General features: G+C 39.6%; 1 pseudogene; it reads left to right on the top strand.

Moving 5' to 3' along the window:
* Positions 1–12,596, top strand: part of LOC140806836 (uncharacterized) — a 44,186-nt pseudogene extending 31,590 nt beyond the window's left edge.
* The last annotated feature ends 5,709 nt before the right edge of the window (positions 12,597–18,305 follow it).

Below are 18,305 nucleotides of genomic sequence, written 5' to 3'. Positions count from 1 at the left end.
AATCACAATTTTCAAATACATTATTCACTTGGCCAACTTTTAATTTAGGAACACTTCCATAAATTAAAATTTACATTTCTCACATAGAAGTCATACTTCTATTTTTGTTTACGCTTATAAACTCATTTATAAGCCGTTCAACACATTGAACTATTTTACTTCTCAACGGGATCTAGAAAGCTAGTACTTGTGTGGCCCTCAATGGTTCACTGATACAACTAGCCGTGGGTTTCATATCTCCATGTGATTCGGACTAAACATGTCCTTATATGATCATACCCCAATTGCTCCATTCTTACTTATCAACACTTTGATAACAAAAACGTCAGAACTCAAGTCTGATAGTACCCAACCAATCATGTTAAACGCCTAGCAGCATCGCTTACATGATTCCCTAGGTATCAAATGATAGTGCCTGCAAGAACCATTCCATTATGGTTAGCGTACAGTACGGTCCCTTCAACTCATATATCCTGATGGATTCGACAACCATTGGTTTATCGAGAGTTGTCAATGAATCGATACTATGTGTCATGTTGTAGTTGCATCAATGGTGTAATCTATGAAACCCCTTTCATAATTACCACCATATTCTGATCAGAGATTTCATACTACATACACATAGGATATCCATACCCGAAGGTAAGCGGTGAATCCCCGACTACAATGCATCGACTCCTATATGTTTCGAAATAACACCCAACCTTGCCACCTTATGACCCCATGAGAGTCGGTAAACAAGTCAAAGTGAAACGCTAGCACATAGAGTCTCAATGTTGTTCCGGGTCATAAGGACTAATGGTGTACAACCATAAACTAGGACATTTCGACTCGATAAGTGAGAACCACTTGGAAAGTCCTTTATAGAGGGTTGTTCAGTGCACTGTACCAGGAGCAACTATCTGCATGCTCGGACATCACAATGTCCCCTACCAATGAAACATGGTACTCACATCGCAGATACTAGTCTCGAGCTCTAGCGGCCTATATCCTTCTTAGTGGCGGTTGAATCGACTAGGAACCGTTTAGAATATACAGTATTACAAATATGAGTTTCATGATACTCATCATATGAGCATCTCATATTATTTCTACTATCTGTATATTCAAGGCCTTTATCTATGCAACTAGCATGGGTATACAGATAAAGAAGTGCCAAAACAATATTAAATATTATTAAAATAAATATTGCTTATACATTGAGTTTCATTGTAAACACTCGGCCAACACTTGGCTCGACGGGCACCTACTCTAACAATCTCCCACTTGCACTAGAGCCAACTGCCCAAATGCTTCAAACCCATTGATTCGCGATGCATCTCGAATATTGGTCTAGGTAAAGGCTTAGCTAGTGGATCAACAACATAATCTGCGGAGCCGACTTTGTCAATCGACACTTCTCCTCTTTCCAAAATCTCTCAGAGGATGTGGTACTTTCTTAATACGTGTTTGGATTTCTGATGAGACCTTGGCTCCTTTGCTTGAGCTATAGCTCCCGTGTTTTCACAAAACACCGGGACATGAGCAACTCCATTAGGAATGACGCCCAACTCTTGGACAAAATTCCTTATCCAAATCGCCTCCTTTGCAGCATCTGATGCAGCAATGTATTCGGCCTCTGTGCTAGAATCCGCAGTATTGTCTTGCTTGGAACTCTTCCAAGAGACAGCAGCACCATTGAGCATGAATACAAATCCAGAGGTTGAATTCGAGTCATCGATATCGCTTTGGAAGCTAGAGTCGGTATAGCCTTCCAATTTCAGTTCTCCACCCCATAGACCAAGAACAATTTAATGGTCCTTCTCAACTACTTGAGGATGTCTTTCACAGCTTTCCAGTGCGGAAGACCAGGGTTCGATTGATATCTACTCACTACACTTAGTGCAAATGCCACGTCAGGACGTGTAGATATCATCACATACATGATACTACCAATTGCCAAAGCATACTGAATGCGTGTCATCGCCGCTATCTCTGCATCAGTCTTGGGAGACATCGACTTGGATAGAGACACGCCATGACACATTGGTAGATGTCCTCTCTTGGACTCATCCATCGAGAACCGCTTCACGATGGTATAAATATATGTGGACTGGGTAAGACCAAGTAATCTTCTTGATCTATCTCTATAGATCTGTATTCCCAATACAAAAGATGCTTCACCCAAGTCCTGTATCGAGAACTTACTTGCTAACCATATTTTAGTAGATTGCAACATTCCTACATCATTCCCAATGATTAGAATGTCATCAACATAAAACACAAGGAATGTCACAACACTCCCACTGACCTTCTTATACACACAGGGTTCCTCAGGATTCTTAGCAAAGTCAAACTCTTTGATTGTACTGTCGAATCTGAGGTTCCAACTCCTAGATGCCTATTTTAGACCATAAACAGATCTCTGGAGTTTGCATACCATATGCTCACTTCCGACAGATGTAAACCCTTCAGTTCCTTAATATCCCCATTAAGAAAGTGTGGGGACCCGGGCTCTAACTCATTTCTTTGGGATTAAATGGATCTTTATTATAAAAAGTGGGTCAAATTTTCGCTTTTCAACATTAATTCTAATGTTATATAAACAAGCATAAAGTCTTTATTTATTTTACAAGCATACAAACATGTCTTGTTCTAATACATCAATTCAACTAGTGTTTAGTACAAAATACCAAATACAAGTACTCCAAGTCTAATAAAAGCCACTAGTCATCTGCTGCGCCCGTAGTCTCCACGCTATATCAATCTCGTCTCTGTCTCGATCCAGATCCTGCCCCACCTGTTGTTATGCACACATACAGACATAACAACAGCCGGAAACTCCGGTGAGAACAAATCCCAGTATAAACATGTATACATGCATATAATCATTCTCAAACATGAAACATGCTAGTATGAATAACATCTATATGAACATGCAATGCGAATCAAACCATGTCTGGACTCGACTCGACTAAAACTCTAGGGATCCTGGTGTGAATAAGATGATCTATCACCTACTCTCCCAATCGGGGTGACGGTACGTCTTATTCCTAGACTTCGGTCTGATCTATATCCACCTCTACAATAGGAGACTGATCTTCCTCTACGTTGTGATACCACCGAACGTCTAGAAGTTTGACTGTTCAGTCAAGACTCCCCATCTTAAATGCAATGCATAACAATCTGTAAACAATGCATAATCATCTTAAAAGATTTGAATACAAATCTATAAACAAATCATAGTCATATTACAAAATACACAATAAATCTAGTATGTGATTTTGGTTGGGAAACTCAAATGGGATCTCATTTGAGTTGTATCTCCCCAAACAAAACATGCATTATACCTTTCTTGTTAAACCGTTATTGATGTCGAGGTCTCGAAGACGAATCTTACCAATGACAGTCTGAAATGGCAATGTAAAGATACATTCTATCAAAACATAACTCAAAGTGAATCTTGTACCATTCACAATTCAATCTCAATACAATACAGTAATGTAATGTTCTGATTCTTCGATACTAATCTCTCAATAATAATTGGTAGATTATCCACAACTCACCACATCAATAACAAAATCATAATCTCCCCAAAATCTGCATTATTTCAACTCCCACAATCTGAAATTCCATAACCATTGCGTATGCTATTCGATATTCAATCCATTTGTGAATATACTATGCTTACTATGTCAAGAACACAATATAACCATCATATTACAATTTCCGTAATCCATAAAATCTGAATCATGTTGGAATTGAAGGAAACTTACATCACCTTGAAGCCCTTAAAGCGAGGAACAAGAATATCAACTCGGAATACAACTCGGGTGACTAAATCTTGAGAAATCTAAATTCAAAGTGCAAGAACTCTCCTTTTCCTTAAGCTCTCTCTCTCTCTCGGTTGTTTCATCTGAGCAAGGAGGAAATGAAGCCACCTCTATATATATATCTTGCATGTTATATAACCCATGGCTCATTCTTCAAAGGGCACGCACGACCGCGGGTGCGGTGGTTCAAGGAGCGCGGGTGCGCTGTGCCTTCGGCAACTCTATCATTTTCTAAAATATTCGACCGCGGGTGCGGTCCTGTTCTGCACCGCGGGTGCGGTCTTGTCACCGCAGGTGCGGTCTGGGTTGCACCGCGGGTGCGGTATGGCTTCGGCTTTTCTTGCTAAAATCCATAATTGCATGACCGTGGGTGCACTCCTGTTTTGGGCGCGGGTGCGGTCTTGCAATCTTCTAATTTCTCATGTCTTTTCTCCTCTCCTTGCACGTCATGCATTCCCATATCTTCCGGATATCATATTAATGAAAAATAATAATCTCGAACCTTACAGAAAGGCTGTCTTGACATCCATCTGCTATATCTCATAGTCATACCATGCAGCTATGGCTAGCAATATCCTTATGGACTTGAACATTGCAACTGGAGAAAAGGTTTCCTCAAAGTCAACTCCTTGTCTTTGAGTATATCCTTTTGCCACCAATCGTGCCTTGAAGGTCAATACCTTCTCATCCCCAAGTTTCCTCTTGTAAATCCATTTACACCCTATGGGAACAATTCCCTCAGGTGGATCCACGAGATTCCACACTTGGTTCGAATGCATGGAATTCATCTCAGATTCCATTGCTTCAAGCCACTTGGATGAATCGGCATCAGATAACGCTTCCTTGAAGGTCCTTGGATCACATTCAAGGTTAGGCTCATCATGGCCCTCTTCAAGAAGCAGACCATACCTCATAGGTGGTCTCGAGACTCTCTCGGATCTTCTAGGAGCTTGTATCTCCTCTCTTGGCTCTTCAGGTATGGGTTCTATAATTGTGGGTGTCTCTCGAACCTCTTCAAGTTCTATCATCTCGCCTTTTCTATCCAATAGAAATTCCTTTTCCAAAAAGGTTTCATTCCTAGAAACAAACACCTTTGTTTCTTGGGGATAATAGAAATAATATCCAACAAAATTCTTTGGATATCCCACAAAGAAACATAAAATGGTTCGACTATCCACTTTATCTCCCACTACCAGCTTCACAAAAGCAGGGCACCCCCATATTCTAAGATAAGAATATTTGGGTGGCTTACCCATCCATATCTCATATGGTGTCTGCCTTTAAATGGACATTTAGTGGAATATCTTTCAATTTTAAGTTATAGAGATCGTTTTCAAGTTCACCAGTACCAATCAAACATTCATTCTTGTAAATATTGCAAACACCTTTGCAAAAGAAACAAAAATACCCATCTTTATCAACATAGAAATGGAAACAATGTTTTTCAACAATTCAGGTACAAACCAAACATTTCTTAAAATTAACTTAAAATAATTGTTCAACAGTAAGTAAACATCTCCTATGGCCTTGGCAGCAACTCTTGCTCCATTGCCCACACTCAAGAAGGTCTCACCTTCCCTAAGCCTCCTACTTCTTCCCATCACCTGTAACTCATTACAGAGATGTGAGCCACAACCGGTATCCAATACCCAAAAAGTAGAGTTAATTGAAATGTTTACTTCAATATAGAACATACCAGTTCTAGAACCTTTCTGGGCAAGATATTCTATGCAGTTACGCCTCCAATGTCCAGGATTCTTGCAGTGATGACATTCATCAACAGTCTTGTCAGCCTTAACTGGTATAGCTGCCACAAGGGATTCGGAGATTTCCTCATCAAGGGCACGTTCTTCTTGGGACGTTGGAAAGAACGCTTCTTTCCCTTCCCATGTGGATCAATCTTCGTACCAGATGAAGAACCCACATAAAGAACCAACTTCTCTTTCTTGATGGTTGATTCAAACGTAACAAGCATATTCAAAAACTCCTCAAGGGTCGGCTCCATCTTGTTCATGTTGAAGTTCACCACAAAAGGATCAAATGAGCTAGGCAATGATAACAGCAACACGTCGGTGGTCAACTCCGAAGGCAAGATCAGATCCATGCCAACGAGCTTGTCCACGAGCCCAATCAACATCAGTCCATGCTCATGGACCAAGGCCCCATCTCGCATGCGCAAAGTGATCAGCTCCTTGACGGTAGCATGTCTAAGAGGCCGTATTTGCTCACCAATGAGCTCCTTGAGATGCAAATGAATGTCAGCAGCACTCTTTGCATCCTCAAAACGCCTCTGCAACTCATCATTCATAGAAGTCAGCATATAGCACCTGGCTATCAAGTCATGGTCACACCATTCCTTGTAAGCCTGCAATTCCTCAGGAGTGCAGTCAGTCGGAGCCTCAACAGGGGGCGACTCAGTCAGTGTATATGCTACCCTTTCCGAATTCAAGACGATTTTCAGGTTTCTTAGCCAAGTAAGGTAATTAGGTCCAGTTAATATGTGTTTGTCAAGTATTGCAGATATCGGATTGCGAATCGAAGACATTGTCAATTTGTACTGAAAAGTAAAAACAGATAAATGTTGATGACTATTTTAAAATATTTAGTAAGTTATGAAGTTCGGACTTTTACTTCATAAATATTTTCTCCCACTGTTTTGACATCTTTCACTACCCTCTAGTGAAAACGGGAAACTCCTTTCCTCAATAGAGACGTAAGGTCCAATTAGCGAGTTATGATCCCGAATTATATCAGCCAATCACAATTCCTAAAAGGTAGTTTCCAATTGCATCACAATGCAACCCTCTACGTAAACTTTTGTCTCACGTTTGATTAGGACCCAATAATATGACGTCGTTCATCTTCACGTGTCAAGCCTTATCCATCGATGTTGAACCTTAATGGACGGTCGCCATGAGTTCCCCCAATAATATGAGCCGAAATCATGGGAGTTCCACGTAGTTCACATCACCATGTCAATGGATGTCACAGCTTTCCGGCACCCAGGGCCCCCCCAATAATATGAGCCGAGCCCCGAGTACGGGTAGCGTTCATCATGCACCCATTTTCGATGGAAGACATGGAAATTATAAACAAATTTATAATTCCCCTTTTCGGGCTTGATATTAATTTTGAATATTATTCAAAATGAGGGTTTTTAATTTTGAAAGGTCTCATCATTAAGTTTATTTAAAAGCTCGCCATGTTTGATCGTATGTTTGCCGGATTCATGCAACTTTGTTATTATCATAATAATAACGCACATACTCATTATTTATAACATATCATGCATATATTATAAACAGTAAACAAACAAGGATGATCAATCGCCCCAATACTAACGGTCCGTGTGAGCTAAACACGGGTCTAGGTCCAATCCTAGGGAAATGCATGGAATGCAAATGCAACTATTACATTAGCTTCCAATATTTACATGTCTTCGATCCTCATAATCATCATGGCCACCATCTTCCAATCTTGATCATCTACTATACTAATATTTACAAATAAATATCCATGGCAAATAGATATACATCTCATGGGAGTGGGAACAAGCCATAAACCAAGCCCACTTTAAATTTGATAATTATTACAATCATTCAACACAAAATATCCTAGCATACACCTAGCAAATTGGGCTTGGGCTTTTGATCATCCTTCATACACAATATCACATATCATACACCATCAATTAATTATCACAATAATTAATTGATCCAATATTATATATCTTGATCCAATCACTAACCGCCACAATTATAAACGAAATTAACAAAGTATACAAACACCTTTGTCTACTTTCAAATTAATTTATTTATAACCGAATTTCTTGTAAATCACCATTTACTATAAATATTTAAAGTCCAACTTAAAATATTTATTTCATGAGAAAATATTTGCAACTTTTGTAATTTTAAACTTAAGGGCCCAAAAACTCATTTTTCACCAAAAACATTTTGGCTCATTTAAAATTCACAAATATGTTAACCATCTAATGGCCCAACAACATCAAGGCCCATGACACTTTGATATTTCAAAACATCTTTTGAAAACCCTAGTCGTCATCGCCGTTGCCGGAGCTCCGTCGCCGGATTCCAGCCAACTTGGCAAAAAAAAATTTTTAATAAATTGTAGGGGCTGTTCGGGCAGCCCAAGGGCTGCCCGTTTTGGGCAGCTGGGCTGCCCAAAACGGGCAGCAACTTGCTGCCCAAAATTCCCCCGAAACCGGCCTTGATTCGATACAAAATTTTGTTCTCATGCGGTTAGAAATCGATCTCAACATAATACCTTGTAATTGCTTCACAAAATCGTAACCATAGCTCGGATACCAATTGAAAGGGGATCGGTTACGGTGACCGGAAGCGCAACGAAAGTTTAAAAATCGAATTTTTCAACAAGAAATTTCGGCCACCTTGATTTAATGTGTAGCAAATACAATAAACACAAAATGACATTCATAGTGTGTTAAGAAATGTACCTATCAATCACAAGGATTGATGTATGGCTCCAACTAAGGTGTAAACACCTTAGCTCTTCAATGGTAGAAACTATCTACAAGCTTCCTTTGAGCACTCCTTGCTCAACTATTAAGCCCACCACCAATTAGGTAGATCCCCTCTTAATTTGCACTAGAAAACTAAGAGGATTTTTCAATGAGAAGAAGTTTTCTTTCCTAAACACTTGAAGAAGAAAATGAGAGAAAAATTTGGAGAGAATTAAGCTCAATATTTCGGCCATGGTAGATGGAATGAGGGGGAAGAGAGACTTGTCTTGGTCTTGCAAAAAGCAAAAAGCAAAAACACATTTTTGCATGTCATGCCTTGATAACCCAAAAAGTAGTCTCCAACCCTTCACCTCCCATGCATGCATATATTATATGGTTTTCAACAAATTAAAAACCCACGGACTTAATTTAATTATCTCAAACATTTTTGAGATTAATTAAACATTACTTGAATTTACTCAAGTCCACTAGTTAAATAATTTATTTAAATTGAGCTCCAGAAGACTCAATATGATTTAATTAATTCAACACTTGAATTAATTTAATTTAGTCCATAATAATGTTTATGAAAATCACAATTTTCAAATACATTATTCACTTGGCCAACTTTTAATTTAGGAACACTTCCATAAATTACAATTTACATTTCTCTCATCGAAGTCGTACTTCTATTTTTATTTACGCTTATAAACTCATTTATAAGCCGTTAAACACATTGAACTATTTTACTTCTCAACGGGATCTAGAAAGCTCGTATTTTCGTGGCCCTCAATGGTTCACTGATACAACTAGCCGTGGGTTTCACATCTCCATGTGATTCAGACTAAACATGTCCTTATATGAGCATACCCCAATTGCTCCATCCTTACTTATCAACACTTTGATAACAAGAACGTCAGAACTCAAGTCTGATAGTACCCAACCAATCATGTTAAATGCCTAGCAGCATCGCTTACATGATTCCCTAGGTATCAAATGATAGTGCCTGCAAGAACCATTCAATTATGGTTAGCGTACAGTACGGTCCCTTCAACTCATATATCCAGATAGATTCGACAACCATTGGTTTATCGAGAATTGTCAATGAATCGATACTATGTGTCATGTTGTAGTTGCATCGATGGTGTAATCTATGAAACCCCTTTCATAATTACCACCATGCTCTGATCAGAGATTTCATACTTCATACACATAGGATATCCATACCCGAAGGTAAGCGGTGAATCCCAGACTACAATGCATCGACTCCTATATGTTTCGACATAACACCCAACCTTGCCACCTTAAGACCCCATGAGAGTCGGTAAACAAGTCAAAGTGAAACGCTAGCACATAGAGTCTCAATGTTGTCCCAGGTCATAAGGACTAATGGTGTACAACCATAAACTAGGACGTTTCCACTCGATAAGTGAGAACCACTTGGAAAGTCCTTTATAGAGGGTTGTTCAGTGCACTCTACCAGGAGCACCTATCTGCATGCCCGGACATCACAATGTCCCCTACCAATGAAACATGGTACTCACATCGCAGATACTAGTCTCGAGCTCTAGCGGTCTATATCCTTCTTAGTGGCGGTTGAATCGACTAGGAACCGTTTAGAATATACAGTATTACAAATATGAGTTTCATGATACTCATCATATGAGCATCTCATATTCTTTTTACTATTTGTATATTCAAGGGCTTTATCTATGCAACTAGCATGGGTATACAGATAAAGAAGTGCCAAAACAATAAATCCAAATATTATTAAAATAAAGATTGCTTATACATAGAGTTTCATTGTGAACACTCGGCCAACACTTGGCTCGACGGGCACCTACTCTAACAGTGTTGTACCTGTTTTATTAGTTCCTAAGAAAGATGGGTCATGGCGAATGTGTGTAGATTGTAGGGCAATCAATAATATAACCATCAAGTATAGGCATCCCATACCTAGACTATATGATATGTTAGATGAGTTGCATGGTGCATGCATTTTTAGTAAGAATGATTTGAAAAGTGGTTTTCACCAAATTAGAATGAGGGAAGGTGATGAGTGGAAAACATCATTTATAACAAAGTATGGGTTATATGAGTGGATGGTCATGCCTTTTGGCTTAACTAATGCTCCTAGTACCTTTATGAGGTTGATGAATCATATCTTGCGTGCTTACATAGGGAAATTTGTTGTGGTTTATTTTTATGATATTCTTGTGTATAGCAAAGATTTAGAAGAGCGTGTTGAGCATTTAAGACTTGTACTGATAATACTTAAGGATGAACATTTATATGCTAATCTTAAGAAATGTGATTTTTGTACAAGCAAACTTGTCTTTCTTGGTTTTGTGGTAAGTTCACAGGATACAAGTGGATGAGGACAAGGTAAGTGCTATTCGAGATTGGCCAACGCCTGCTAATGTTAGTCAAGTTCGAAGCTTTCATGGTCTTGCAAGCTTCTATAGGAGGTTTGTAAAAGATTATAGCACACTGGCGGCACCGATGACGGTGGTGATTAAGAAGAACGTTCCATTCCATTGGGGCGAGGAGCAAGAGAAGTCTTTTAATATTATTAAACAAAAATTAATTAATGCGCCTTTACTTGTTTTGCCTGATTTTTCTAATACTTTTGAAATTGAATGTGATGCTTCAGGTGTAGGTATTGGAGGTGTTTTGATGCAAGGAGGACGACCAGTGGTGTACTTTAGTGAGAAACTCAATGGAGCATCACTGAACTATCCAACGTATTACAAGGAGTTGTATGCGCTTGTGAGGACTTTGGAGATGTGGCAACACTACTTGAGGCCTAAGGAGTTTGTGATATATACCGATCATGAGTCTCTAAAATACCTTAGGGGACAACAGAAACTGAACAAGCGGCATGCCAAGTGTGTGGCATTCATAGGGACATTTCCCTACATAATCAAATAAAAACAAGGTAAGGATAATGTAGTGGCCGACGCACTATCACGGAGGTACGTCTTAATTTCTACCTTTGGAATCGAAAATCTTTGGATTTGAGCATGTGAAAGAGTTGTATTTGTTGGATGAGGAATTTAAGGAGATATTGGAAACATGTATACAATGTCCATATGATAAATTTTATTTGCATAATGGGTTTTTATTTAGAGAAGATAGATTGTGCATTCCTAAGTCATCAATTCGTGAGTTACTTGTGAGGGAGGCACATGGTGGTGGTTTGATGGGGCACTTTGGTGTGACTAAAACTTTGAGTTGTTTGCATGAGCATTTATATTGGCCACATATGAAACGTGATGTTGAGCGTGTTTGTAAAAAGTGCATTACTTGTAGACAAGCTAAGTCTAGAACACAACCACATGGATTGTATACACCACTTCCTGTTCCTAGTGAACCTTGGATTGATATTTCTATGGATTTTGTTTTAGGCTTGACAAGGACTAAGAAAGGGAGGGATTCAGTATTTGTTGTTGTTGATAGATTCTCTAAAATGACACATTTTATTGCTTGTCATAAAACCGATGATGCATCCAACATTGCAGATTTTTTCTTTAAGGAAGTCGTTAGGTTGCATGGTATGCCTAGGACTATTGTATCTGACCGTGATGTTAAATTTTTGAGTTACTTTTGGAAAACTTTGTGGGCTTAGCTTGGCACTAAACTGTTGTTTTCTACTACATGTCATCCTCAAACGGATGGACAAACTGAAGTTGTTAATAGAACTCTAGGAACACTTTTGCGTGCTATACTCAAAAAGAACTTGAAAAATTGGGAAGAATGTTTGTCATTTATTGAGTTTTCTTATAACCGTAGCGTGCATTCTACTACAAATTATTAACCATTTTAGATTGTTTATGGTTTTAATCTTTTAACTCCTTTGGATTTGATGTCTTTGCCTGTGAGTGAAAGGTTGAACATGGATGGAAAGAAGAAAGCTGAATTCGTTAGAAGTTTGCATGAGAAGGTCAAGAATAACATCGAGAAGAAGAATTTACAATATACGAAGCAGGCCAACAAGGGAGGAAAAAGATTTTTTTGAAAAGGGAGATTGGGTACGGTTGCACTTAAGGAAGGAAAGATTTCCAGAAAAACGACGTTCGAATCTCTTACCTAGGGGTGATGGACCATTTCAAGTACTTTAAAAGATCAACGACAATGCCTACAAACTAGACCTACTAGGTGAGTACAATGTCAGTTCTACTTTTAATGTTAGTGATCTTTCTTTATTTGATGTAGGAGATGATCAAGATTTGAGGACAAATCTTTTTCAAGAAAGGGAGGATGATGCAAACGTGGTTGATCAAGCATCAAAGAAGGCATAGGATTTGCTGGAGTTGCCCGAAGGACCTATAACGAGGGGACGTAGCAAGAAATTTAAGTAAGCACTTCAAGGACTCATGATGAGCTACCAAGGAGGATCTACAAATTGGGTGACTAAATTAGAGGAGCTTGGTGAACATGGACAAAATGATGGAAGTGTTTGGAATGTAATTCAAGTGCAAAATGACCATGAGGACAGCAGCATGCGCGCAGCCGCGCGTGCCTTGAGGCAGAACAGCGCGTGCATGGTGCTACCCGGGAAGACAGTACATAGCGCGCCACCGCGCATGAAATGGCGCTACCGCGCGTCCGAGCTGAAACATGGCAGTATGGTGCGCGCCATGGCGCGAGATCATGCGCTGCCGCGCGCACTTTCCTTGTCAAATTTGCTATTTATCTTTATTAAGCCTCTTCACACAACTTTTCTTGTATTTTATTGTTTATATAATGCATTGTAAGGGGGATGAACGGAACATTATTGAATGATATGAAATTTGCTTGAGTTTATTCTCAACATTCAAGGCATTTCATTGCTTTGTTTTTACCAAAATCAAACTTATCAAAGATTGCATCTTTGTGGCGTTTGTCGATTGTTTTTCGCTCGGATGTCATAACAAGATCTTTGAAGGTTAGTTTGAAATTCAATTGTTTTATCGTTGATATTTGTTGCTAAGTTTTAATCGCTTAGAGGTGAATATCACAAATCGTTACTTGTTTCAAAAGATCGGGACAACATAATCGATCCTTGTTTGTTATTGAGTTGAGGGTGCGATTTCGACAATCGTGTTTGCTTCTCATTCGTACGAGGTTTCGTATCAATCTTGTTTTTTTCTTGTTTGTTGTTGTTATTGCTTGGACATTGTTTAGTGGAATATCTTTCAATTTTAAGTTATATAGATCGTTTTCAAGTTCTCCAGTACAATTTAAACATTCATTCTTGTAAATGTTGCAAACACATTTGCTAAATAAACAAGAATATCCATTTTTATCAAGCATAGAAATGGAAACAATTTTTTTTTCACCAAATCAGGTACAAGCAAACATCTCTCAAAATCAACTTAAAATCATTATTCAACAACAGGTAAACATTTCCCACGGTCTTGGTAGCAACTCTTGCTCCATTGCCCAACCTCAAGAAGGTCTCACCTTCCCTAAGTCTTCTACTTCTTCCGATCACCTGTAACTCATTACAGAGATATGAGTCACAACCGGTATCCAATACCCAAGAAATAGAGTTAATTGAAATGTTTACTTCAATATAGAACATACCGTTTCCAGAACTCTTCTGGCAAAGATATTCCCTGCAATTACGCCTCCAATGTCCAGGCATCTTGCAGTGATGACATATGTCAACAGTCTTGTCAGTCGTTACTGGTATAGCTGCCACAGCGGGTGTGGGGACCCGGGCTCTAACTCAATTCTTTTTGGGATTTATTGGATCTTTCCTAAAATGCGGGTCCAAATTTTTGCTTTTTAACATTAATTCAAATGTATATAAATCATACATAAGCAACAACTTTATTTCATTCAAACATAAATAGATACAAGTCTTGTTCTATTTTCATAATACAAACTAGTGTTCATTACCAACTACAATTCGCATATAGTACATGTCTAGTAAAAACCACTAGTAATCTTCTGCACCCGAAGTCACCACTCTATCAATCTCTCATCCTCGTCGAGACCCAGATCCTATCCCACCTGTTGCCATGCACACATACAGACACAACAGCAGCCGAAAACTCCGGTGAGAACAAATCCCAGTATAAAATATGTTATACATGCATATACGCCATTTAAATCATGAAGCACACTAACATGAATAAAAGCAATAGCAATGGGTTCCATAATCTATGAAACCAAAGCAATATAAGCATGCAACTCAAATCAATTCATATCTTGACTCGACTCGAACTCTAATCTAGGGATCCCGGTGTGAATAAGACGTCACTGTCTGTCACCTACCCTCCCAATCGGGGTAACGGTACGTCTTATTCCTAGACTTCGGTCATGTCTGTATCGAATGTCTACAATCGGAGGAATTCTGCTCCTATGCGTCGATACCACCGAATGTCTAGTTTGGCAAGTCTGCCAATGACTCCTATCTCAATGCTTGAATATAAATCTATAAACAAGGTATAATCGTAATCAAACATAAAAAAACAATCTAGTATGTGATTTTGGGAAACTCCAATCAAGTCTGATTCGAGTCATATCTCCCGAATTCACATGAATTATACCTTTCGTCGCACATTATTTGTCGTGGTCAATATCTCGGTATCAATCTGATAATATCAACTCTGAAATGGCAATGCAGAGAGGTACAATATCATTCACCAACTCCATTCAATGTATATAAAATCAATAATCAATCTCGGTATAAATTTTGACGGCATAACGTCGTGATTTCTCAATACCAATCAACTCAAACAATGATAATCTATAATAATCAACTCATAACCATCACCATATATGCACCATCATCTCAAAATCGGTATATCCTCATATACATATAAGCTGGAATTTCATCCTAATCGCATATGACATCCGATAATCGATCCGTTTACGATTCTACGACATCTATGATCCCAAGAACATATAATCACAAACATATCCAAATTTCTTCAACGTGTCAACTTAAAAACATGATGAAAAGATATAGAAAGTAAACCCTTTTGAAGCCCTTGTCAAGAGGAACACGAATCTCGTCTCAGATTTAAGTTTGGATGGCTAGATGTTGCACAAACTCAATTACAGAATGGGAGAAACTTTGAAGCTTTCATGCTGGTTGTCTCGGTGCTCTGGTTGCTGAAATGGGAAGGAAATGAGTCATGCTCAAAGTATATATACCTCATGCCATGTGTCAACTTCAGATACAAAGGTGGATCTCTCGCATGCAGCACCGCAGGTGCGCTCCTTCCGGACCGCGGGTGCGCTATCTGTTTTCACCGCGGTTGCGGTGACCCTACTGTAGCTGCACCGCGGGGGCATTCCTTCTGGCACCGCGGGTGCGGTGTGACTACTGTAAAAATGCCCCAACTCTCTGTCCATCAACCGCGGGTGCGGTAGCTTCCTAGCGCGGGTGCGGTCTATTCTTCATTCAAAACTCTAGTTTTTCTCATGCCTTTCCTACTCCCATCTCATTTAGTGCCTCTCATTACAGGTCATGCATACTCATATCTTCGAATATCACATCAATGAAGACTAATAAATCTCAAGCCTTACATTTCTCTCCCCTCTAAGAAATGATTTCGTCCTCGAAATCGTAGGCAATTCTATCAAATCACATATGAAAAGCAATATAATCAAACTGAAGAAATACTCACATCATGTAAATAACTCGGGATGTCTCTGTCTCATATCTGTTTTGTCTCCCAAGTCGCTTCTTCAGTGCCATGACGACTCCACTGAACTTTTACAAGCGGAATAATCTTCGTTCTGAGCTGCTTTTCTTTTCGATCAAGAATCTGTATCTGTGACACCCTGACCCGTTACAATTAAAATACAGCGGAATTTAAAATTTTCTTTCAAACGGAAGGAGTTTCAAAATACATTTTATAAAAGTGTTTACAAAATAACAACATGATCATTCCAATGACATAACAAAATACAAAATATCATTAGTGTGATCATGTTACAAAATGGTACAAAATAATCATCCTTCCAATCTTCGTATGCATATGACCCCCATCCACAGTCAACGTCCCGGTCCGAGCTGTTACAAGTTGCGTGAGATGGGCCACATGAAGAGAGATTGTCCACAGACGGGCGGAGGATCAGGATATGGTTCTCAGGCTTCAGTTCATCAGAGGCCAAGCAGGGACAGTCTACTCAGGGTTCTAACCTCCGACCGGTCCTTAAGGGCAGGTCTTTGCTCTTAACCAGGATCAGGCTGCTGAGGAGAACGAGAGAGTATCGCAGGTGCTTTTTTTATTATGTGGATTACCTGCTTACGTTCTCATTGATACTGGTGCATCACATTCATTCATATCTGCGAGATTTGCTAAGCGTCATGCATTACCCTTCACTTCTGGGCGTTGTGGTATCTGTTTCCACACCGATGGTCCTTCGGTGTTAGCTAAACGTCTAGTTTTGGGTTGTCCTCTAGAGTTTGAGGGTATGTTTTAACTGCTAATTTGATGATTCTTGCGATGGAGGATTTTGATTGCATTCTGGGAATAGATGTGCTGACTGTGTTTAGAGCTACTGTGGACTGTTATCAGAAGTTTGTGCAGTTTCGTCCAGTTGAGGGCGACAGTTGGTTTTTCTATGGAGAGGGAGTGCGACCCCCGATGCCCTGGTTTCTGCTCTGAAGCCTGTCGTGCTTTAGAGTCGGGCGGGGAAGGCTACCTTATCTATGCTATTTATTCGTCCGAGAATAGTGGTCGGTATCAGTGACATTCCAGTGGTTTGCGTTTTCCGGATGTTTTTCCCGAGGAGATTCCTGGTTTTCCTCCGTTCGGGAAGTGGATTTCGGCATTGATTTAGTGCCAGTCCGGACACAATCTCTAGAGCTCCTATCGATTGCTCCACGTAGATGCAAGAATTGAAACAGCATTTGGCAGGATCTTTCTTGACTAGGGGTATATTCGACCCAGTGTGTCTCCGTGGGGACCAGTTCTTTTTGTCAAAAGAAGGATGGTTCTAGCGGCTCTGCATAGATTATCGGCAGTTGAATCGTGGTACGATAAGAATAGTATCCGTTGCCACGGATTGATATTATTTGATCAACTGCAAGGTACCTCTGTGTATTCCAAGATTGATTTAAGGTCTGGTTTCATCAGCTTCGAGTTCACAGGGAGATAATCGAAGACTGCATTCAGGAACCCGGTATGGGCTATGAGTTTCTGGTTATGCCTTGTTGGGTGACGAATGCACCAAGCAGTTTTTATGGATCTGATGAATCGGTTTTTTTCGGTAATCTGGATAAGTTTGTTGTGGTGTTTATAGATGTACTCTTAATCTATTCGCATGATCAGCAAGAACACGCACAACACTTAGGATTATTTTACAGACACTTCGCGAGAATCAGCTTTATGCGAAGTTGAGTAAATGTGAGTTTTGGATTGACAGGGTTGTATTCCTTGGTCAGGCATTTCTCGCAAGGGAGTTTCATTGGCCCCGACAAGGTGGAAGCGTATATTGAACTGGTCCGTCCGACCAGTAGCCGAGATCGCAGTTTTCTGGATTGCTGGGTATTATCGCCGGTTGTCATTGTCAACTTCTCCTCAGATTGCTAGCCACTCACCAGCTCACTCGTGGAAGTATGTAATTCATTTTGAGTGGACTCAGAGTGCGAAGAGAGTTTCTTGGGAACTTCGGCAGACGTTTTGACATCTTCGCCTGTTCTGGCTTTACCGTCTGGATCTGGTGGTTTCAGTTTCAAATTACACCGATGCCTCTTTATAGGGGACTTAGGTGTGTGTTCTTATTCAGAATGAGCATGTGATTGCTTATGCGTCAGACATTTGAATTCTCATTGAGGAAAACTTATCCTTCTCTGATCTGGAAATTAGCAAACGATCCGTTTTTAAGCTTTGAAATCTAGCGTGCCATTATCTGTATGTGAGATTTGAGATTTTCACATGATCTACAGTTTGAAGTAATCTATTCACTCAGGCTGAGTTGAACATGCGTCTACGTCGTTGATGGGAATCTACTCAGGATTACGATTGTGAGTCAAGTATCATCTAGGAATCTGCGAATCTCAC

Source organism: Primulina eburnea, chromosome 1 (assembly GCF_022965805.1).
Source record: "Primulina eburnea isolate SZY01 chromosome 1, ASM2296580v1, whole genome shotgun sequence".
In the NCBI taxonomy this organism is placed as follows: domain Eukaryota; kingdom Viridiplantae; phylum Streptophyta; class Magnoliopsida; order Lamiales; family Gesneriaceae; genus Primulina; species Primulina eburnea.
Note: the sequence above shows the minus strand (reverse complement) of the source record. Positions and strands in the feature narration are given on the sequence as shown.